We start from the raw sequence: 24,993 nt of genomic DNA, 5'->3' as shown, positions 1-24,993 counted from the left end.
ACAGGATAAGTACATAGGCCCAGAGTATTTCCTCATAGATTACTTATTAATTATAAAGTAGAGGAATAATAACTTTATATGGAGAAACTGAGAGATACCACTTAAAGCCTCCATCACCAATATTGGGAGAAACTGATACCACGTGCCTTGTGATATAAAGCAGTGGAAAGAACATCATTTCTGTGATATTTCAATCAAGAATGCCTAAACTTCATCTAATAATAAGGAAACATCAGACATACTCACACTGAGGAACAACATATAAAACAACTATTGTGTATTCAAAAATATCAACGTTGTAACATATAAAAGAGACAGAAAGCCTGCTTCAGATTGAAGACTAAAGAGACATGATAATTAAATGCCATTCATGAGCCTATATCAGATCCTAGATAAGGGAAAAAAATCGGACTATTTAAATATTGACTGTATATTACAGTCACCAAATTTATTCCTGTTAAATTTTTCCTATTTTATAAATGAACTGTACCCATGACCATAGAAGATATTGTTCCTGTTTATAAATTACGCAAATTTTAATATTTTGGGATAAAGGGATATGACATCTTCATCTTACACTCAAATGGTTTCAAACATAATAATAAACATAATATATGTGTATATTCATATGATGTGAAAACAATATATTTGTGTATTCATATAATTCATACACATATCTACAAAAGTAGATGTGGGAAAATGTTAACAATGGAAAGCTGAGGTTTTTAAAATGTAGCCATAGGAATCTGAGGGTTTGGTATGGCAATCAGATTTAGGCTTTGAATTTTTCATTTATGAATAAAATGCCTTGCTGCTTCAATGTACTTTGTTAGCATACCATCTAGGGGATGATCATGAAGAACCCGAGGAGGCACACCTCTGGCTGGCATACAAAAACATGGTGTAGAAATTACTTAGAGAGACTGATGAAGGGGCTTGTGATTGGGAAAAAACACATTCAATCTTCAAGGAGATAGAATTTCAAAACTCATCAAATGCACAATTATTAAAAATCTTCCAATTCAAAGGGTTGAGGAAATAAAAACTCATAAAATGGTGAATTGGTATAATCATTTTGGAAATTAAATTGGTTATTGTATCATATATATCATCCAGAATCCAAACAGGATACAGAAACCACAGTTATTTGAACAGTGGAAGTTTAATATAAAGAATTGTTACTCCAATCCTGTTAGAATGAAAACGGGATTGGTAGTAAGAAGTAAGTCTGAAGAACACGGGGGCAGAGCAGATGTAAGAAGCAGCCACTATCTTTGGGGCTTAAACAGATACCCAAGGAAGAGCTCTCATCCCTCAAAGCTGAGATCTAGACGGTGTTAGAGCAGGCTGACTCGGAAGAGAATTCATGTGATACCACACCAGTGGAGGGGCTTCCCTGGTGGCTCAGCAGTAAAGAATCAGCCTGCAATGCAGGAGCCACAGGAGATGTGGGTTTGATCTCTGGGTGGGGAAGATGCCCTGGAGAAGGGCATAGCAACCCACTCCAGTATTCTTATCTGGAGAATTCCATGGACAGAGGAGCCTGGTAGGCTACAGTCCATAGGGGCCCAAAGAGTCGGATTACTGAAGTGACTGAGTATGCACACACACCAGAGGAACTTGCTGGAAACTGGCCCTTTGGAATTTGCCAGAAATCCACCCGTGGGTGTGCTGAGGAGAGCTGCTCACAAAAAAGTGTCTCACCAGAGGCACTCTGCAGCAAAACCACCTGAGGGGGTTTCCAGGGGCAGCTGCTGGCCACTATGTACTGCTGGCTGCAGTGTATTGGAAGAGTCTGGTGCTGAGCAGCTCTGGATACTGCAGAAGGCATGTGCTGTGGAAGTTGTCCATGCTTTAGGAACTGGTCCCCACAGTAGCAGCTGGCTAATCTGGTCCACTAAAACCAAGAAGCAAAACCTTTTTCTCCTGCAGTGCCTCTCCATCCTCCTCTTCTGGTGCAACTTAACACTGTACCAATTGGAATAGGAAAGGTTCAGTTTAGTTCAGTTTAGTCGCTCAGTTGTGTCCGACTCTTTGTGACACCATGAACCACAGCACGCCAGGCCTCCCTGTCCATCACCAACTGCCGGGGTCTACCCAAACCCATGTCCATTGAGTTGGTGATGCCATCCAACCATCTCATCCTCTGTCATCCCCTTCTCCTCCTGCCCTCAATCTTTCCCAGCATCAGGGTCTTTTCAAATGAGTCAGTTCTCCGCATCAGGTGGCCAAAATACTGGAGTTTCAGCTTCAACATCAGTCCTTCCAATGAACATCCAGGACCAATATCCTTTAGGATGGACTGGTTGGATCTCCTTTCAGTCCAAGGGACTCACAAGAGTCTTTTCCAACACCACAGTTCAAAAGCATCAACTCTTTGGCACTCAGCTTTCTTCATAGTCCAAATCTCACATCCATACATGACTACTGGAAAAATCATAGCCTTGACTAGATGGACCTTTATTGACAAAGTGATGTCTCTCCTTTTTAATATGCTGTCTAGGTCACCCTTATTTAACTTATATGCAGAGTACATCATGAGAACACTGGGCTGGAGGAAGCACAAGTTGGAATCAAGATTGCTGGGAGAAATATCAATAACCTCAGATATTCAGATGACACCACCCTTATGGCAGAAAGTGAAGAGGAACTACAAAGCCTCTTGATGAAAGTGAAAGAGGAGAGTGAAAAAGTTGGCTTAAAGCTCAACATTCAGAAAACGAAGATCATGGCATCTGGTCCCATCACTTCACGGGAAATAGATGGGGAAACAGTGGAAACAGTGTCAGACTTCATTTTTTGCAGGGCTCCAAAATCACTGCAGATGGTGACTGCAGCCATGAAATTAAAAGACACTTGGAAGATTTCCTTGGAAGGAAAGTTATGACCAACCTAGATAGCATATTCAAAAGCAGAGACATTACTTTGCCAACAAAGGTCCATCTAGTCAAGGCTATGGTTTTTCCAGTGGTCATGTATGGATGTGAGATTTGGACTGTGAAGAAAGCTGAGTGCCAAAGAATTGATGCTTTTGAACTGTGGTGTTGGAGAAGACTCTTGAGAGTCCCCCGGACTGCAAGGATATCCAACCAGTCCATTCTGAAGGAGATCAACCCTGGGATTTCTTTGGAAGGAATGATGCTAAAGCTGAAACTCCAGTACTTTGGCCATCTCATGCAAAGAGTTGACTCATTGGAAAAGACTCTGAAACTGGGAGGGGTTGGGGGCAGGAGGAAAAGGGGACGACAGAAGATGAGATGGCTGGATGGCATCACTGACTAGATGGACGTGAGTCTGAGTGAACTCCGGGAGTTGATGATGGACAGGGAGGCCTGGTGTGCTGCAATTCATGGGGTCGCAAAAAGTCAGACATGACTGAGTGACTGAACTGAACTGAGGTTGGTCATAACTTTCCTATCAATATTTAAAGAGCCTGGTTCTATTTGGATGGAGCTGGCAAAAAAAGATGAATTTGGAGTTACATGATAATCAATGAACTGACAAGGCTATACCTAGAAACGTTTCATATGTGTACATCACACTGTTAGGAAACAATTCTGCAGCAAGGAATGGTCTCATCTGCTTCCTGGGTCTCGTTAGCAGGAACTAGAGGACAGTCTCTTTGGAGCCCCACTGTAGGAGAAACTAGCATGGTAAGTCTTTTAGATCACTTCACCCAAGAGCTAAATTCCTGGGAGAGAAAAACCTAGCTCAGGTCAGGTGCCTACTCTTTGGTCAGGATATCATGATATTCATGGTGCCACTAAAATTGGAATAGATGGGCCAAGAGCAAGTTTACCCCGACTATGGGGGGAATTCCGGGTGATGATTCCGGGTAGTGAAAACAGCCCCTTCTAGAGCAGAGGCTGGCAAACTATAGCCTACGTGCCATATCTGGTTTGTCACATATTTTTGTATGGTCTGTGAGCTAAGAATGGCTTCCATATTTTTAAATGGCTGAAAAAAAAAAAAAACCAGAAGAATGACAGTATTTTGTGACATATGAAAATTATAAACATTCAAATTTTAGTGTCCATTAGTCCAAGTATACTTCATTTTACCTAGTTCTACTTTATTGCATTTCACAGATACTATATATTTTTTAATGAAGGTTTGTAGCAACCCAGCATTATAAGATGACAGTTAACACTTTTTAGTAATAAAGCATTTTTTAATTAAGGTGTTAGGATTTTTTTTTAAACACAGTGCTATCACTTACTTAATAGACTACAGTGTAGTGTAAACGTAACTTTTATATGTACTGGGAGACCAAAAATTTTGTGACTCACTTTATTGAAATATTTGCTTTATGGCAGTGGTCTGGGTGGTCTGGAACCAAACCTGCAAGATCTCTGAGATATACCTGTTAAGTTTTATTGGAACATAGGTGCATTTCTTTAAGTATTAAGTGTGGCTTTGTGCTCTCATGCTACAACGGCAGAGTTGTGTAGCTGTGACGGCCACTGTATGGCCCCCCAGGCCTTAAATATTTCAAAGTTGGGTGTTTATAGAATTTCCACACCTTACTCTAGAGTCTCCCTGGTCAAAGTATGATATGAAAACTGATATCCATACTATCAGGCCTCACTCCAGATCTACTGAGTCGAAATCCACACTCTTACAGGATCCCTGGGTGATACAAAGACATGCTGAAGTTAGAGAAGCACTGCCTTGGAGAAGATCAATTTGATCCTGGGGTAAGAAGACCTGTTTTGTTACTGTGCTTGCTTATCACTAACCAGTATGTTTGAGGCATTGTGATTCATAGTCATTTAAAAAATTTTATTTATATTTAATTGGAGGATAACTGCTTTACAGTATTGTGTTGGTTTCTGCCATGCATCAACATGAATCAGCCATAGGTATCCATATGTACCCTCTCTCTTAAACCTCTCTCACACCTCCCACCCAATCCCATCCCATCCCTCTAGGTTGTCACAGAGCACAGGGTTTGAGAACCTTGTGTCACGCAGCAAACTCCCACTGGCTGTCTATTTTACATATGGTAATGTATGTGCTTTAATGCTGCTCTCTCAATTCTCTCACCCTTTCCTTCCCCCACTGTGTCCACTAGTCTGTTCTTTTTATCTGTGTCTCTATTGCTGCTCTGCAAACATTTCTCCAAAGAAGACATGCAGATGGCTAATAAACACATGAAAAGATGCTCAACATAGCTCATTATTAGAGAAATGCAAATGAAAACAACAAGGAGTTATCATTTCACATCAATTAAAATAGCCATCATCAAAAAATCTACAGACAACTATGGCTGGGGAAAAGGGAACCCTCTTGCACGGTTGTGAATGTCAATTGATACAACCACTACAGAGAACAGTATGGAGATATCTTAAAAAACTAGCACTAAAACTACCGCTGCTACTGCTGCTGCTAAATCGTGTCCGACTTAGCACACTTCAGTCATGTCCGACTCTGTGCGACCCCATAGACGGCAGCCCACCAGGCTCCCCCGTCCCTGGGATTCTCCAGGCAAGAACACTGGAGTGGGTTGCCATTTCCTTCTCCAATGCATGAAAGTGAAAAGTGAAAGTGAAGTCGCTCAGTCATGTCCGACTCTTAGTGACCCCATGGACTGCAGCCTACCAGGCTCCTCCATCCATGGGATTTTCCAGGCAAGAGTACTGGAGTGGGGTGCAATTGCCTTCTCCGAAAACTACCGTAGTCATTGTTAATTAGGTTCTTTTCTATTTTCAAATGCCACAAATATGTTAAATCTACCTTAGATAATGGAGGTTTATTGTAAGAATACCCAGGAAGGAAGGAAGAGCAAAATAATAGTCCACCTAGCCTCAGGGAGATCTGTGGGAGGCAGCTGCTAGAGTAAAAGTCCCAGTGGTCACCCTAGTGATGACCAGAATCTCTGATGATTGAAAAGCTGTCGCAGATGGCCATTGTGCTTAAGCCTCAGCCACTCCATCTCCCTCTCTACCTCTGGGTTTCTGCTTACTCAGAATTTCTACAATCTCTTACTCTTGGCCATCCCTAAGGATCTGATTTTGTGAAAGTGCTGCACTCAGTATGCCAGCAAATTTGGAAAACTCAGCAGTGGCCACAGGAGTGGGAAAGGTCAGTTTTCATTACAGTCCCAAAGAAGGGCAATGACAAAGAATGTTCAAACTACCGTACAATTGCACTTATTTCATATGCTAGCAAAGTAATGCTCAAAATTATTCAAGCCAGGCTTCAATAGTTCATGAACCAAGAACTTCCAGATGTTCAAGCTGGATTTAGAAAAGGCAGAGGAACCAGAGATCAAACTGCCAACATCGATGGATCATAGAAAAAGCAAGAGAATTCCAGAAAAGCATCTACTTTTGCTACATTGATTATGCTAAAGCTTTTGACTGTGTAGATCACAACAAACTGTGGAAAATTCTTAAAGATATAGGAATACCAGACCACCTTACCTGCTTTCTATGAAACCTGTATTCAGGTCAAGAAGCAACAGTTAGAACCGTACATGAAACAAAGGACTGGTTCAAAATCGGGAAAGGAGTACATCAAGGCTGAATATTGTCACCCTGCTTATGTAACTTAAATGCATAGTACATCATGAGAAATGCTAGGCTGGAAGAAGCACAAGCTAGAATCAAGATTGCCGGGAGAAATATCAATAACCTTAGATATGCAGATGACACCACCCTTAGGGCAGAAAGTGAAGAAGAACTAAAGAGCCTCTTGATGAAAGTGAAAGAGGAGGGTGAAAAAGCTGGCTTAAAACTTGACATTCAAAAAACGAAGATCATGGCATCTGGTCCTATCACTTCATGGGAAGTAGATGGGGAAACAATGGAAACAGTGAGAGACTTTATTTTCTTGGGCTCCAAAATCACTGTAGATGATAGCTGCAGTCGTGAAATTAAAAGATGCTTGCTCCTTGGAAGAACAGCTATGACCAACCTAGACAGCATATTAAAAAGCAGAGACATTACTTTGCTAACAAAGGTCCATCTGTGGTTTTTCCAGTAGTCATGTATGGATGTGAGAATTGGACCATAAAAAAAGCTGAGTGCTGAAGAATTGATGCTTTTAAACTGTGGTGTTGGAAGAGACTCTTGACAGTCCCTTGGACTGCAAGGAGATCAAACCAGTCAATCCTAAAGGAAATCAGTCCTGAATATTCATTGGAAGGACTGATGCTGAAGCTGAAGTTCCAATACTTTGGCCATCTGTTGCGAAGAACTGACTCATTTGAAAAGATCCTGATGCTGGGAAAGATTGAAGGCGGGAAAAGAAGGGGACTATAGAGGATGAGATGGTTGGATCATACCACTGACTCAATGGACATGAGTTTAAGCAAGCTCTGGAAGATGGTGAGGGACAGGGAAGCCTGGCGTGCTGCAATTCATGGGGTCACAGAGAGAGGGACAAAACTGAGTGACTAAACAAAGAAGAATCTTAGAGGAGTCCAGGTATTTTCAGTAAGAGAATAGAATTGGATAGAAAAAGTGTGTATTATAAAATAAAAAGAATGAAATAAGGACTCAGTTCAGTTCAATCACTCAGTGAAATTAAAAAATGAAATTTTACCCCTCAATACTGATAGTATGAAAGAAAGTGAAACTTTTAATAAGTCAGTCTTGTCTGACTCTTTGTGACCCAATGGACTGTAGCCCACCAGGCTCCTCTATCCATAGTATCCTATAGGCAAGAATACTGGAGTGGGTTGCTGTGCTCTTCTCTAGATCTTCCTGACTCAGGCAGGTCTCCTGCATTGCAGGAAGATTCTTTACCATCTGAGCCACCAGGGAAGCCACTCATAATATGTCATCAGTTAAATACTCTATGACTTCAAACTCTTATCTGAACCTTCTTTCTCTCACTATAGCCTGACTCTCCCTTGAGGACTCAGCTTACCCTGAAATCCTGACAAGTGATGATTGCTTCCTTTGCTATATTACACAAACTGCTTGGCCTTGAGGTAGAATGAAAGTCCATATCCTTGCTTCCCATTGCCATTTCTAGGGGGGAAAAAACCCACTTCTTAAAACAAATATGCAAAAATACCCCCAAAAGTCTATTTTGGAGGAGACATATGCCATCTGGCTTCCCTGGTGGCTCAGACGGTAAAGCCTCTGCCTGCGATGTGGGAAACCAGGGTTCGATTCCTGGGTCGGGAAGATCCCCTGGAGAAGGAAATGGCAATCCACTCCAGCACTCTTGCCTGGAAAATCCTATGGACGGAGGAGACAGATAGGCTATAGTCCATGGGGTCGCAAAGAGTTGGACACGACTGAGCGACTTCACATTCACGTTTATGCCATCTGACTCAGGGTTATAGTACAGTGTTGTGTAGCCAGAACCTGCAGAAGGTGGGAGGATGATGGCCGTGGCCCAAGGAAGGGCGCCATTTGTAATTTGCACAGAGACAGACCTGCCTAAGCCAGGTTTAGGCAAGGCTGCCCATATCAACAGGGTGATTTCCTAATTTCTGTGACAGCACCCACTGTATGGACTAGCAGCCACCCCGAGAGACCACTTCATCTCATTACTGTAGTCATCTACAGTATTTCTTTCATTCACTGTAAGTTTTATCCCTGAGTTATTACCGTTCTCTCTACCACTACCTTAGTCATCATCATCTTCCTATATCAATACCCATACAGGGACAAATTACCCATAATGTAACTGCTTCCAAAATTTCAGTGTCAGGTATCCTGTTGTTAAACCACTCCCTGATACCTTTCCAGATCACACCCCGCAGTATGTCTATTTCAACAATTCTTCAAGCCCATCAAAAATCTCCCTTCAGCATCCACACCTTGGATAAAACCTATATAGACTGATGGCACTTCATATTATATCTCAAAGTATTCAAATATTATCCCAATATAATTTTGCAATGTTAATTCTATCTCTTTAATCTCTGTACTCCCTAAGATGTCTACTTCATGCCTTCACTTCTGTTTCTTAAACTCCAAAATATCTTCCCCATTCTCATTCTTAGCCTATGACTTTGCTTTATATTTTATCAAGCAAGGATGTCCTCATTATCCTTTCACCAACCTGTATTTCAAGGAGAGTTGATGGTCTGAGATTTTACCCTACCTGTTAGCTAATAGCTTATCACAGAGCCGTGAATGCCAACAGGAGACGCATGACCCCTGGGTAGGGAGACAAAGACTTTATCACTCATAGCATGGCAGACAACACATGCGTCAGCACATTTACTGTCAGCGCCCTTTGTCCCATGCCCGTCACAGGTGAGCCCAGATGGATGCTTATGCATGCTATCGGTTGTGTTATAGGAAAGGAATCCTCAGACTAGGGGCCCATATCTTTTATAATAGGTAGCAGGTTAGCCTACCTTTTTCTCCAGAGAGAGACAAAATCACAGTTTTCCAAGACGGTTCATTACACCAACATTCTTGAAAAGATATTTGGACGTAAATGAGTCAGTGCCTCTGTTTTCAAAATGTGCAAAACCATGAGCAACTCATGAATCGTCTCTCAATATTACTTGGTTCTGGACCACAGTCATTCTTCTGTCTAAGGCTCCTATACAAACTCTCCTTGTATAGAGGGAATCCCATCTCTTTTGCTTACTCTTTGATATCTCTCTTTCAGTTTCTTTTCTCTACTAGATCATTCATATCATCAACCACAACTAAACACTGTAGTAATTCCCATAATTTTTAAAAGGAGCAGAAAGAAAAAAACTTTCTTGACCTCATGTCTTCCTCCAACATCTGACTTGTTTCTTTTTTCTCTCTCACAAATTCACATGCACCATTTTTCCTCAGTCTCATTTTCTTCACCTTCCACCTCTCATTTTTGAATCTACCCTAGTCAAGTTCTATTCCCACCTCTCCACTGAAAAACTGTTTTTGTCAAAGCTGTTGATGACCACCACATTGCTTAATCCAGTGGTCAATTCTGAAGCCTCATCTGAATCTCATCAACATTTGACACAGTTAATTAGTCTCATCTTCTTGAAACACTTTCTTCACTTGTCTTCCAAATCCTCCTAATTTACTCCCTGTATCACTGCCTACGTGCCTCTCTTCAGTCTTCTTTATTCACTTCTATCGTGATCTCATCCTGCGTGGTGACTTTAAATACCATCCGTACTCTGATGACTCCTGAATGTATTTCTACTGCCTTAGCCTCCCCCAAACAGAGATTCTTATATATGACTGTGTACTTAACTTTTTCTCTTAGATGCTTAAGTTTAACAAGTCCAAAACAAAGTCTTAATCTACTAATTCCCTCCCTGAAACCCTCTATAGGTCCTAATTATCCTACAATTTTGCCTATTTCCATAAGGTCACCACCATTAACAAGGTGTTCACACCCAAAACCATGGAACCATCCCTGATTCCTTCCTGACATCCTCATAAATAATCATCAATAAATCCTATGGATTTTACCTACTAAATGTATTCAAAAGCCACCATCTCCACAAACATTCCATTACAAGCTGCCATCATGTCTTCCATGGTTTACTGTAACAATCTTCTAACTAGCCCCCTATTCTATTCCCCGTGCAGCATTCTGCGTGTTAAAAATCCTCAATGACTTGTCATCACACTCAGAATAAAATCCTAGTTCCTTGCTCTGGTCTCCAAGGACTTACATAACGTATATAAAATTCCAGGTCCTTGCCATGGTCTACAAGGACTCCCGTAATGTACATGCTCCACCACCTCTCAGACTTCACTCTTCCACTTCCCCACTATGCTCCAAACACAGAAAACTCTTCCTGATTCCTCAAACACTCCACACATGCTCTTCCCACAGAACCTTTGCTTTTGAAGTTCCTTCTGTGTGGAAAAGCCCTCCCCTAGATAACTGCATGACTCATTTTCTCACTTCTTTCAGATTTCTGCTCAAATGTCTCTTTAGTAGAAAGAACTTACTTGAACACCACATCCCAAAATAGCATAATCTGTCCATTACTCTCTATCCTCTTATCTGCTTTATTTCTCTTGTGGCACTTAGCACTGACATTATATAGCTAGTGAATTTCAGTGACTCTAAGATATTATCGGTTGAAACATGTGCCATTATTTTATATACCCATCGAGAAAGAGAAACTCTGACAAATAAAATCATGTCATCTTTCTTATCGCTGAGAATTTTTATTTTATACTCATTGGAATTGGTCTTTTAGGCTTATTTAGACTTTTTTTAAAAATCATATATCCTTCACACACAAAAAAGAAAACTATAAGCAAAATAAATCAATTAAATTATATCTAGGACATCTTTACAATTGGAATTCAATATTCTGATATATTCTTCATCTCATACTCAATGTCACTGTTTTTCCACCCACTATCTCACTAATAAAATGGAACACAGCTTAATCTACTTGCTAGTGGCTTTCTTTTCTAGGACTCATAAAGCAAGAAATATGGAATTGTGGTCATTCTTCAAATAATATTACTTGCTTCTCTAATATCAAATTTATGTCTCATTGCTCTATTTCTGAGCCTGGATGTCTACCAATAACTTTTCTTTTTCAGCTATATCAGAATACCACATTTTGAAGATATTTTAAACAGCATTTAAAGTCCACATATTCAGTACCAACAATGCATGTAATTCAATTGTGTTTATAGTTACAAACAGATAACTAAGTTCACACAGAAAAATGACTCTGACTGCTCTCTGTCCAACTGTGGTTATAAGAGGCCAATGACTTTAAAATGCATTCCATTTTTTTCCAGAAATTTAAAATGTGAAAAAATGCATGTCTTCAAATCAATTAAATATAATAATGTTTGTCTCTACCACTAGAATATGAGTACTGGGAGGGCAGGAAATTGTTTTGTTTTGTTCACTGACTATATTCTCATCATCTAGCAGTGTCTTTGAAAAATAGTATAAGTTCAAGAAGTGTCTATTGAATAAATGAATAGATAAACTTCTGCCTTTACTACTAATAATCAACTCTAGTATTTCACACTTAAAATCCCCAAGATGAAAAGTTCAATTGACTTAATTACCATTCAGTATAAGCTACCCCTGCTGGGGAGACAACTAGCTGTAGGCAGATCTCCCTAGATCTCTGACAAGCCGTCTGGTCATTCACACATGTGGCCGGCCATCTTTGACATTGTCACCCACCTTAGAACTCTGCTTACAGTAACCATGGCTTCCATTGGGAAACCTAGAAAAAGAAAGAAAATTCAGCTCTCAGAAACCTGTGAGGTTTTATAACAACAACTCATCATGGTGGAAGGACAGGCTTCTTGGCCTAAGCTAGAAACCCATGCCTAGATTCCTCCTGCGGAGGTATTCCAAGCCGTCACCCTTCCTTAGACCTTCACCACCCCTGAGAAACTGCCGGGACCCTTGGCCCCTTTCTCATTCCCAGTCTACAGAACTTCCTCTTCTTCTTGTCAGTCTCTTAGAATCATTCTTCCTCATTGTCGTTATAGCCACATTGCAAAAGCCCTTCAATGGGCATTACCCACAAAATGCTGACCTCAGGTATCTTCCCCAAAATTGTTGATCAAGGAATTTAAGTCTGGCTACTGGCATAAAATAGTGTAATGGAATACAGGAGAATACCAGAGAATATAGAATATAAGAGAATACAGGAGAACATGTGTATATTGGCTTTATGTTATTACCATATATGACTGGCAGTATATCATTCTGCCAGTCTTCTCATCCAGTTGTCTCCCAAGACAGGACCCAGGTTCCAGTTGGGTTCTCCATATTGTCGTGTACAAAGCGGCACCTGACTTGAGACTGAGCACTTGATTTTAGCCCTAGCTGCTCAGAACGATGCCTGTTCTATCCTGTTGCTTTACTTTCCTGTGTAGTATAGGTGCCTCCAGACCCAGATAATGTCAAAAGAGGAAGGCCAGAAGTACGACGATGATCTGATATTTCCCATAGTTCTCAACCTTTAAATTATGTTACTATAAGCCATATAAAGGTGGCAATGACATGTATATTAATTTTATTTCATTCATATACAATAGTCCTCGCCTTTTCCACAGGGCATGTATCCTAGGACCCCCAGTAGATGCCCTGCTGAGAACTCTATATAGGCTATGTTTTTTTCCTTTACATACATACCTATGATAAAATTTAATTTATAATTAGTCACATTAAGAGACTGGGCTTCCCAGGTGGCACTAGAAATAAAGAACTCCGATGCGGGAGTCATAAGAGACACAGGTTTGATCCGTGGGTCAGGAAGACCCTCTGAAGGAAAGCATGGCAACCCACTCCAGTATTCTTGTCTGGCCCATGGACAGAGTTGCCTGATGGGCTACAGTCCATAGGGTTGCAAAGAGTCAGCCACTACTGAAGCAACTCAGCATGAATGCACAGTAAGAGATTAACAACCATAACTCAAAATAGAACAATATAGCAATATACTGTGATGAAAGGTATGTGAATGTTGTGTGGTCTCTGTCTGGAAGCATCTTATTGTACAAATTTAATGTCTTTTCCATCCAAAATAAGCAGTCGTCCCTCACTGTGGCCATTTCTTTTGCTGTTTGAGGTATAACAGCAAAACTAGCACAAATTTCTTTTACTGTCTTCACTATTTCATAGACAGAAGATTCATTCCTACTGTAGAATTTAGCAATCTCAGCAAAAGAGTGTTTATCTCTCCTTATGAAGTCCAGAACTGTCACCCTTTCACTTAAAGGAAATACTTAGGCATATCTAAATTGCCAGCATCACTACTCTTATGCTTCGAGGGCATTAAATACAATAAGAGTGACTTGAACACAAGCACTGTGATACTAGGACAGTGGATCTGATAACGGAGATGGCTACTAAATGACTAATGTGGGGCGGGAGGGAATACCCTGAACTAAAAGTGTGACTCACTTCCTGGGTGGGACATAGAAAGACCCTGCGAGATTTCATCACTCTACTCAGAATGGCACACAATTTAAAACTCATGAATTGTTCCTTTCTGCAACTTTCCATTTAATATTTTCAGATCACAGTTGTCCGTGGGTAAATGAAATCGTGGAAAGCAAATCAGCAGATGAGGAGGGACTTGCCTATCGCCTGATTCCATGAGGAATTTAAGGCAGCTGAGGAATATAAGGAAGATATTTAATGATGAACGTTGAAACAAAAAGGGGTTGCTGCTTAACCTGGAAATTCAATTTAGCAGAGTGGTTCATTCAAAATGTTCCAGTTAAGTAAGATTTAATTATGTTTTATATTTGTATTTACCAATATAACATTTGTTCTTACTCATGCAGTGGAGAGAGTTCTTGAATGATTTGTCAAGCTAGAGAGGAAAAAGGTTCTGTTTTTGTTTTACAACAAGGTAATTAGTATTTCCCTTTTACTTTTCTAAATTTTCAGACATTTCTAAGGCACCAAAACTGAGAGGGGAGAAGAGAGGCAGGCAATGGAAGTAACATGTTTTAAAATATATTACCTGGGCCAATAATTTTAAAAACAGTATAAACTAAAACACTCTATTTCATGTGGAGATAATTCATGTGAGTTTTTGGCTGAGATAACAAAGACCAACAACAAAACAGTGGTTTCTAAAATCTTTGATATTCTAAGGGGACGTACTGCTGCTGCTGCTGCTGCTGCTAAGTCACTTCAGTCGTGTCCGACTCTGTGTGACCCCAGAGATGGCAGCCCATCAGGCTCCCCCATCCCTGGGATTCTCCAGGCAAGAACACTGGAGTGGGTTGCCATTTCCTTCTCCAATGCATGAAAGTGAAAAGGGAAAGTGAAGTCACTCAGTCGTGTCCGACTCTCCGCGACCCCATGGACTGCAGCCTACCAGGCTCCTCCATCCATGAGATTTTCCAGGCAAGAGTACTGGAGTGGGGTGCCATCGCCTTCTCCAAAGAGGAGGTACTAGACTGCCCCTGTTAAAACTGGTTACTTAAATCCCTATTTCATTATTCACCTAAAGGCACCTTTTTGAAGTTAAAGATGCAAAAAGAGAGAAAGAGAGAATTTCTTTGGAGAAGGTTGTTGCAAACTTTGGGGTTTCCCTGACTACACTTTGTCCAGAGAGGAAAATGGTGTCTTGTCATTCCCTCTTTACCTTAAGCCAAGCTGGAGAGGGGCCTGTATGCGAATCTCTTAGAGAAGTTAACCTATGCTTCCAGAAGGTGAGGAGCATGAAGCCTGGTGGAGAAGCTGTACTGGAGCAGCCTGAGCAAGAGAGGGAAAGAGATGTACTGAGGATTTCCTGCTTTTTTTTTTTTAGCAATAGTGAACACGGACTCATATGTAGCTCTGGGGGACTACAGTAAGGCTATGTGGGCCTAACTTAGATATTTGTTGAATCAGGTTCAATAGCACTTCCTGGAAGGAAGTTCTGGTGATGCTCTGGGACTAATGGATGAAGCCTATATAGCCTGCAGGATTAGAGGCATTGCCTAAATGTGGGCGACTACAGTGGGAGGCCTTCCGTAAGAAGCGCCTTCAAGAAATCTAGGAAATCTATCCATTAGAGGAATGGTTTGCACGTTTGTATCCCCCTGCCTCAAAATTTATGTATTGAAATCCTTATTCCCAATAGGATGATATTAAAAGGTGGGACATTTGGGAGATGCTCAGTCATGAAGGAGGAGTGTTCATGAGTGGAATTAATGCCCTTATGAAAGAAACCCCCTCACTGCTCCCTAGTCAGGTTCATCCACGTTGTTGCATATGAAAGAATTACTCTCTTTTTTAAGGAGGCCAAATAATATTCCATCATATAAATCACATTTCCTTTATCCTTTCATCTGTCAATGGACAGTGTGTTGTTTCCATAAATTGCGTATAGTGAACAGTGCTGCAATGAACATGAAATTGCAGATATCTCTTTGAGATCCTGATTTCAATTCTTTTGATAGATGCCCAGGCATAAGATTGTTGAATCATATGGTACAGTACTTCTATTTTTAATTTTAGGAGGAATCTCTATACTGTTGTGGTAGTGGCTGTACCAGTTTACATTTCTACCAACAGTGTAAGAAAGTTCTAATTTTCCCACATTCTCACCAAAAATATTTTTCATTTTTATAATAGCCATCCTAATATTTTGATAAGTGAAATAAGCCATATCTATCTATCTATATAAAATCACAAATATTGCATGATTCCTTTTGTATGAGGTACCTCAGTTCAGTTCAGTTCAGTCACTCAGTCATGTCCAGCTCTTTGCGACCCCATGAATTGCAGCACACCGGGCCTCCCTGTCCATCACCAACTCCCAGAGTTCACTCAAACTCATGTCCATCAAGTCTGTGATGCCATCCAGCCATCTCATCCTCTGTCGTCCCCTTCTCCTCCTGCCCCCAATCCCTCCTAGCATCAGAGTCTTTTCCAATGAATCAACTCTTCACATGAAGTGGCCAAAGTACTGGAGTTTCAGCTTTAGCATCATTCCTTCCAAAGAACAGCCAGGGCTGATCTCCTTCAGAATGGACTGGTTGGATCTCCTTGCAGTCCGGGGGACTCTCAAGAGTCTTCTCCAACACCACAGTTCAAAAGCATCAATTCTTTGGCGCTCAGCTTTCTTCACAGTCCAACTCTCACATCCATACATGACCACAGGAAAAACCATAGCCTTGACTAGACGGACCTTTGTTGGCAAAGTAATATCTCTGCTTTTGAATATGCTATCTAGGTTGGTCATAACTTTCCTTCCAAGGAGTAAGCGTCTTTTAATTTCATGGCTGCAGTCACCATCTGCAGTGATTTTGGAGCCCAGAAAAATAAAGTCTGACACTGTTTCCACTGTTTCCCCATCTATTTCCCATGAAGTGATGGGACCAGATGCCATGATCTTAGTTTTCTGAGGTACCTAAAACAGTCAAATTCATAGAAGCAGAGAGTAGAAAGATGGTTCCCAGGGGCTGCGGGTTGGGTAAATGGGGAGTTGATGTTCAATGGGTATAAGATTTCAGTTATGCAAAATGAATGCATTCTAGAGATGAGTTTACCTGTATTGCCTGTAGCTAACAGTACTGGACTGTGTACTAAAAATTAATGCTAAGTAGGTAGATCTCACGCTAAGTGTTTTTACCACACACACACACACACACAAAGGGTTGGAAGGGATGAGAAAACTTTTTCAGATGATGAATATGTTTATTACCTTTACTGTGGTATATGTGTGTGTCCAAAGACACCAAATTGTATATATTAAATATGTGCAGGGTTTTGTATATCAATTATACCTCAATAAAGCTTTTTTTTTTTTTTTTAAAGAGGCATATTTAGTGTGAACTCTGCAGGCTAATAGGTCACATTCTAATCCTGCTCTCCGTGTCATTCATACCAGGGATCTGACATTATCTCCTGGAAAAAATGTCAAATAGCCTTGAATGACAATGTAACCATATAATTACCTTCCTTTGTTCTTTTTCCCAGTTAACTGTTTTACGAGGCTTAGTTCTTTTCCTATACATATTTCTGTTTTTTGTAGTGCTTATCTGCATACCCTTTGCCACCACAAGCTAAAATGTAGATAAACTATGTTTTAAAAAAAGACTTTATTTTTTAAGAGTAGTTTTAGGGTCAGTAAAAAACAAAGTTACTGTAACTCTTTGAGAATTATACATATATAACTTTGTTTTATATATATAATATATACTTTATATATATAATTTTGTTACATATATATTACCACTGTATTTTTATTGTGGTAAAGTGTACATAACAAAGGTTATCATTTTAAGCATTTCAGGTACAGTTCAGTGGCATTAAGTATATTCACATTGTCATGCAACTATCACCATCATTCATCTCCAGAATTTGTCATCATCCTAAACTGAAGCTCTGCCCATTAAACAGGAATTCCCCATAAGTTTTGGAAAACACTGTTTTACTTTCTGTCCTATCAATTTGACTACTCTAAGTATTTTATGGAAATGGAATCATAATATTTGCTCTTTTGCATCTGGCTTTTTCACTAAATATAATGTTTTCAATATTCATCTGTGTTGTAGCATGTGCCAGAATTTCCTTTTTAAGGCTGAATAATACACCATTGTTTATATGTGTCACATTTTATTTATCCATTCATCTGATGGTAGACATTTGGGTTATTTCCACCTGAAGGCTCTACACATGGACATCACCAGATGGTCAATACCGAAATCAGATTGATTATATTCTTTGCAACCAAAGATAGAGAAGCTTTATACAGTCAGCAAAAACAAGACTGGGAGCTGACTGTGGCTCAGGTCATGAACTCCTTACTGCAAAATTCAGATTTAAATTGAAGAAAGTAGGGAAAACCACTAGACCATTCAGGTATGCTGCTGCTGTCACTTCAGTCGTGTCCAACCCTGTGTGATCCCATAGACAGCAGCCTACCAGGCTTCTCTGTCCCTGGGATTCTCCAGGCAAGAACACTGGAGTGGATTCAGGTATGACCTAAATCAAATTCCTTACGATTATACAGTGGAAGTGAGAAATAGATTCAAGGGATTAGATCTAATAGACAGAGTGCCTGAAGAACTATAGATGGAGGTTCATGACACTGTACAGGAGGCAGGGATCAAGACCATCCCCAAGAAAAAGAAATGCAAAAAGGTCAAATGGTTGTCTGAGGAGGCCTTACAAATAGCTGTGAAAAGAAGAGAAGTGAAAGGCAAAGGAGAAAAGGAAAGATAACCCATTTGAATGCAGAGTTCACAAGAATAGCAAGGAGAGATAAGAAAGCCTTCCTCAGTGATCAAGGCAAAGAAACAGAGGAAACAATAGAATGGGAAAAACTAGAGATCTCTTCAAGAAAATTAGAGATACCAAGGGAACATTTCATGCAAAGATGGGCACAATAAAGGACAGAAATGGTATGGACCTAACAGAAGCAGAAGATGTTAAAAAGAGGTGTCAAAAATACACAGAAGAACTATACAAAAAAGATCTTCACTATCACACCCTAGGTGTGATCACTCACATAGAGCCAGGTATCCTGGAATGCAAAGTAAAGTGAGCCTTAGGAAGCATCACTATGAACAAAGTTAGTGGAGGTGATGGGATTCCAGTTGAGCTTTTTCAAATCCTAAAAGATGATGCTGTGCAAGTGTTGCACTCAACATGCCAGCAAATTTGGAAAACTCAGCAGTGGCCATAGGACAGAAAAAGGTCAGTTTTCATTCCAATCCCAAATAAAGGCAGTGCCAAAGAATGCTCACACTACCACACAACTGTACTCATCTCACACGCTAGTAAAGTAATGCTCAAAATTCTCCAAGCCAGGCTTCAACAATAAGCCAGGCTTCGCAAGTGAACTGTGAACTTCCAGATGTTCAAGCTGGTTTTAGAAAAGGCAGAGGAACCAGAGATCAAACTGCTCCCATACATGGATCATCGAAAAAGCAAGAGTTCCAGCAAAACATCTATTTCTGCTTTATTGACTATATCAAAGCCTTTGTGTGGTTCACAATAAACTGTGGAAAATTCTGAAAGAGATGGGAATACCAGACCACCTTACCTGCCTTCTGAGAAATCTGTATGCAGGTCAGGAAGCAACAGTTAGAACTGGACATGGAACGACAGACTGGTTCCAAATAAGGAAAGGAGTACGTCAAGGCTGTATATTGTCACCCTGGTTATTTAACTTATATGCAGAGTACATCATGAGAAATGCTGGGCTGGAAGAAACACAAGCTGGAATCAAGATTTCCGGGAGAAATATGAATAACCTCAGATATGCAGATGACACCACCCTTATGGCAGAAAGTGAAGAACAAAAGAGCCTCTTGATCAAAGTGAAAGAGGAGAGTGAAAAAATTGGCTTAAAGCTCAACATTCAGAAAACTAAGATCATGGCACCTGGTCCCATCATTTCATGGCAAACAGATGGGTAAACCATGGAAAACAGTGACAGACTTAATTTTTGGGGGGCTCCACAATCACTGCATATGGTGACTGAAGCCATGAAATTAAAAGATGCTTGCTCCTTGGAAGAAAAGTTATGACCAACCTGCTGCTGCTGCTGCTAAGTTGCTTCAATAGTTTCCGACTATTTCCACCAGGCTCCGCCATCCCTGAGATTCTCCAGGCAAGAACACTGGAGTGGGTTGCCATTTCCTTCTCCAATGCATGAAACTGAAAAGTGAAAGTGAAGTAGCTCAGTTGTCTGACTCTTTGCGACCCCATGGACTGCAGCCTACCAGGCTCCTCTGTCCATGGGATTTTCCAGGCAAGAGTACTAGAGTGGGTTGCCATTGCCTTCTCCAATGACCAATCTAGATGGTATATTAAAAAGCAGTGCCATTACCTTGCCGACAAAGGTCCATATAGTCAAAGCTATGGTTTTTCTAGTAGTCATGCATGGATGTGAGAGTTGGACTATAAAGAAAGCTGAGCACTAAAGAATTGATGCTTTTGAACTGTGGTGTTGGAGAAGACTCTTGAGAGTCCCTTGTACTTCAAGGAGATCCAACCAGTCCATCCTAAAGGAAATCAGTCCTGAATATTCATTGGAAGGATTAATGCTGAAGCTGAAACTCGAATACTTTGGCCACCTGATGCGAAGAACTGACTCATTGGAAAAGACCCTGATGCTCAGAAAGATTGAAGGTGGGAGGAGAAGGGGATGACAAAGGATGATATGGTTGGATGGCATCACCAACTCAAAGGACATGAGTTTGAGTAAACTCCGGAAGTTGGTGATGTTCAGGGAGGCCTGGCATGCTGCAGTGCATGGGGTCCCAAAGAGTTGGAAACAATTGAGCAACTGAACTGAACTGGAGTTAACCCTCCAGGCTCCTCTGTCCATGGGATTCTCCATGCAAGAATACTCTGCCTATGACTGGGCTAGCTCTGGGCTTACTTGGAATACTTATCACCACGTGACACTTACTCGTTCTTTATTCAGAACCTTTCGATATTTTCTTAGCCTACCCAGAGTAAGAAATCCAAAGCTTTACTTCTCTCCCAAGACTGTCCACCATGGGATTTCAGAAAAAAGTCAATGCATCCATAATGATAGCCATCCAAATTTCCTTGTTTTCCTCATTGTGTGGAAAGGAGTTGTTTGCTACTTTCTAATGACAGAAAGGTTCTGCTCTGTCTTATACCCTTCGGTTGTTTCTTCTGCTCCTTAGACCCCACAGCTTGACCCAGGTGAAGTGCTTAGGAAACCCAAAACCACAGTCAGGAAACAACTTACTGTAGGGTATGTTTACTGCTGAGAAGCAAATTGGTAGTGCAGAGAATCTACTGGGAAAAACATATCAGAACACAGAACAAAATACAAAGAGGTGGAATCAATGAGGGAAAGGAAAATATGAAGACAGATTCAGGAAACCCAACAAGGGATTAATTCAACATCTGGGACTTCTGGAACTCAGAAGGAGGCAAACTGGAAATTAAATTATAAGATGAAATTTCCCTGAGTAGCAAGAGACTGAAAGTATGAATTAATGAGGTTTACCAAATTTTAGGAAAGATTACTGTAATAATAGAGAGAGACACACTTTCACTTCTAACCATGTTGGATTTAGAGGAACTAGGTTTACCCTCTCACATTAAATAATGAGAAAACCAGACAATTATATGCAATAACCATGATCAATGAGAAAAAAGGAAACAAATGACATGAACTCTACAAATGTCCTCATTTATACAGTTCGATTATCATGTTGAAATTCCTGAAATTTGAGAATAAACAATTATAAGAATAGAACATGTGGGAGACTGAGTAAACAAAAATATTCTAATACTCAGCTATGGGAGAAAGAGAAATAAAAAACAAAATATATAGGATTAAATAGAGCTTTTGTATTCTCATAATAGGTAAATATAGCTATATAGTGGTGAAGCTGATAATCCAATATTTTGGCCACATGATGCGAAGAGCTGACTCATTTGAAAAGACCCTGATGCTGGGAAAGATTGAAGGCAGGAGGAGAAGAGGACGACAGAGGATGAGATGGTTGTATGGCATCACTGACTCAATGGACATAAGTTTGGGTAAACTCTGGCAGTTGGTGATGGACAGGGAGGCCTGGCGTGCTGTGGTTCATGGGGTCATAAAGAGTCAACACGACTGAGTGACTGAACTGAACTGAACTGATAGGCTTAATCACAAACAATTTAAATATGAGAAGAAATTCTAAATTATCAAATTTTAAAAAGCAATAAAGAAAAATTTGACATTGACAGACTATGTAATGAAGACAGGAAATAATGACAATGAGGCAAAATATCCAGAAAACATACAACATAATGGAAAGAATAAAATTAAGAATATCAATGCTAACTAAATTTTTTATCATGGCCATTATTAAAAATAATTTAAATGTGAAATTCATCTGAAACAAAGTTGCAAAGAAACACTGAAAATGAAGACATGGACAAAGATATAGCAGGTAAATACAAATAGAATGCAAATGTGAAAATATCAATAAACAACAAGACCAAAAACATTAAACATTAGACATTATTTAATGTCAAGGGATACAATCTGCCTAGATTCAGAAAAGTTTTGTCCCATAATTTATGCACAAAATAGCATATCCATCAATACATAAAAAGGTTTATAAGTATAGTTAGGTCTTTAAAGAAATATAGTGGAAGAATTTAATGTCACTTTTCTGGAATTTGATAGCTCAAGTAAACAAAAAATAAGGAAAGACATAGATTATTTTAATAATACAATCAACAAGCTATAAAAAACTATGTCTTATATCAGAGAACATATATTCTCTGCTTAAATCCATAGAACATGTCTAAAAATTAATCATGTTCTTGGCCACAAAGAAAACAATAATTCTATAAAGCAGAGATTTTATAGACTTACATTCTCTGATAATAATTCAACACAGAGAGAAAAAATAAATCATCAACAAAAAACTTAACTACTTGGAAATTAAAATGTGCTATTAAAAAAAATCCTAAATCAAAATAGAAATCTTAACCGAAGGAAAGAAAATGAGCTAAAAAGGAAAATGCGAAGTCATGATACCCAAACCTAAAAAGAAATTTTATAGCCTTAGTTCAGTTCAGTCGCTCAGTCATGTCCGACTCTTTGCGACCCCATGAATGGCAGCACGCCAGGCCTCCCTGTCCATCACCAACTCCCGGAGTTCACTCAGACTCACGTCTATCGAGTTGGTGATGCCATCCAGCCATCTCATCCTCTGTCGTCCCCTTTTCCTCCTGCCTTTTATTAAAAATAAAAAGAAAGATTAAAGATAAATGAGAAAAGCATGCAACTTATGCTATGAGGACAACAAAATAGCCTGAAAGCAGCAGGAGGAGTCCAAGTTCTCCTGAGCAGGAACTTTCTTTTACCTATTGTCACAAAATGTTCACTTACTTAGAATAGCACTCAATAATTATTTGTGATATCAATGGAAAGATAAATAAGAGTAAAAGCTTGTGTTTTGTAAAGACCAATCAAATAGCAGACAAGCACAAATTAGGATGAAAGGGATAAAATAAAACGCACAAAATTAAGAATGACAAAACAGATATAATTAGAGATAGGGATATGATTTAAATGATTATAAAAGAACATTATGTGCAATTCTGTGGTAATGAACTTGAAAGTCAAGAGAACCTAGATGATTTCCTGGAAAAATAAAACTACTAGGGTAGAAAGATGCTATTTTGCTTCCTATATTTTCTTCCTGGACACCGAGACTTTCTGCTATTAGGTTGAGACCATGAGACTGAGATCCCGTCAAATGAGTGAGAATACAAGTGATATAAGCCATTTTCAGGGTCTGGCACCTAAAAATATCCTGCTCGTTCCACTAGTCCTTTCATCTGATGATTTTAGAAGACACATACTCCATATAGCATAGCTACTAGCTATGCAGAGAGCCAGAGATGGCTCTCTGACCCATCTCAAATTATGATTTGAGCCAGAATAAATTCTTACCATGTTAAGCTTCAAAAATTTAGTGTTTGGTTACTGCAGTGTAGCATAACCTGTTCTGACTAATACATTTACCACATTTGACCAAGAAGAATAGAAACTTGAACAGAAAAAAAACCCTTGTAAGCATTTGGAAAGATGACCATTTGAAAAAGCATTGGATCTATTTTGATTTTCAACTCACATTTGAAAAACAAATATTTTTTAATCTTAATACTAATATACTCATTTTGGTATTAATAATATTTAATATTTGTGGTTGTTTAGTTGCTCAGTCATGTCCAACTCTTTGCGGTCCCATGGACTGTAGCCCAACAGGCTCCTCTATCCATGGAATTTCTTGGGCAAGAATACTGGAGTGGGTTGCCATTTCCTTCTCCAGGGGATCTTCCTGACCCAGGGATCGAACCCGTGTCTCCTACATTGGCCTTGAGGTAGGGTGAAGGCTCAGTTCCTCCATAAACAATAGATATTCTAAAAGTTAAAAATCTCAACTAGTAAAGATTCTTAATGTGGTACTCCCTAAGACAAAGACTGTGTGTAGTTTATATATTCTAAATGTATTACCTTGATACCTTTTGAACATATATAATTTGTATCCTCTTTAAATTGCCTTTTTCAAATTTCCTTTTTATAAGGTCCACCTTCTCTGCCCCTTGGGAACTTTAGGCATTTATCATATGTTATCACATATGAGTCAGACTTTATCCCTTAACATATGCAAAAGCATTATTTTCATATCCCAGCTTAATTGAGAAATACAAAGCAGCTTAGTATATTAATAGCTAAAGTACACAGCCTCTATTACATATGCAAAGGATTCAGAAGACTAGTGAACTGAAGTGTAAATAAAAACACAATTTAAGCAACTTCTCATTATTTTTCATTGCTCTAGACATTTTAGTTGTTGGATCTCTCATAAGAATTAAACTAATGGTCTCCATAACTATTTTTGTGAATTCCACAGGAGACAAATGGAATTTTAGAAGTAAAACATAACATGTGCAACAGAAGTTATTTATTATACTTTCATTTTCCTAGTTTAGTAAAAATATTTAATCATGGGCCTACACATGTTTTCACAGAATTGTAAAATCGTAGAGTATTTGACCTTGAGGAGAATGGAGATATATCCAATATTTTTCTGATAACAGAAATGTACAGAAAATATACTCTCTCTTTTT

The 24,993-nt window shown here is 39.5% G+C and overlaps 1 long non-coding RNA gene across 2 annotated transcripts in view; it reads right to left on the bottom strand.

Moving 5' to 3' along the window:
• LOC113898812 overlaps positions 1-24,993 on the bottom strand; it is a 54,201-nt gene that overhangs the window by 8,546 nt on the left and 20,662 nt on the right. Inside the window, exon 2 of one of the 2 annotated variants that reach the window (XR_003512745.1) lies at positions 11,970-12,133. This is a non-coding gene — a long non-coding RNA (uncharacterized LOC113898812). The remainder of the gene's footprint in view (positions 1-11,969; positions 12,134-24,993) is intronic. The other variant, XR_003512746.1, reaches the window with a different exon arrangement.

Source organism: Bos indicus x Bos taurus, chromosome 9 (genome assembly GCF_003369695.1).
Source record: "Bos indicus x Bos taurus breed Angus x Brahman F1 hybrid chromosome 9, Bos_hybrid_MaternalHap_v2.0, whole genome shotgun sequence".
Lineage (NCBI taxonomy): Eukaryota > Metazoa > Chordata > Mammalia > Artiodactyla > Bovidae > Bos > Bos indicus x Bos taurus.
The sequence above is the reverse complement of the archived record's forward strand: the minus strand, read 5'-3'. Positions and strand labels throughout refer to the sequence as shown.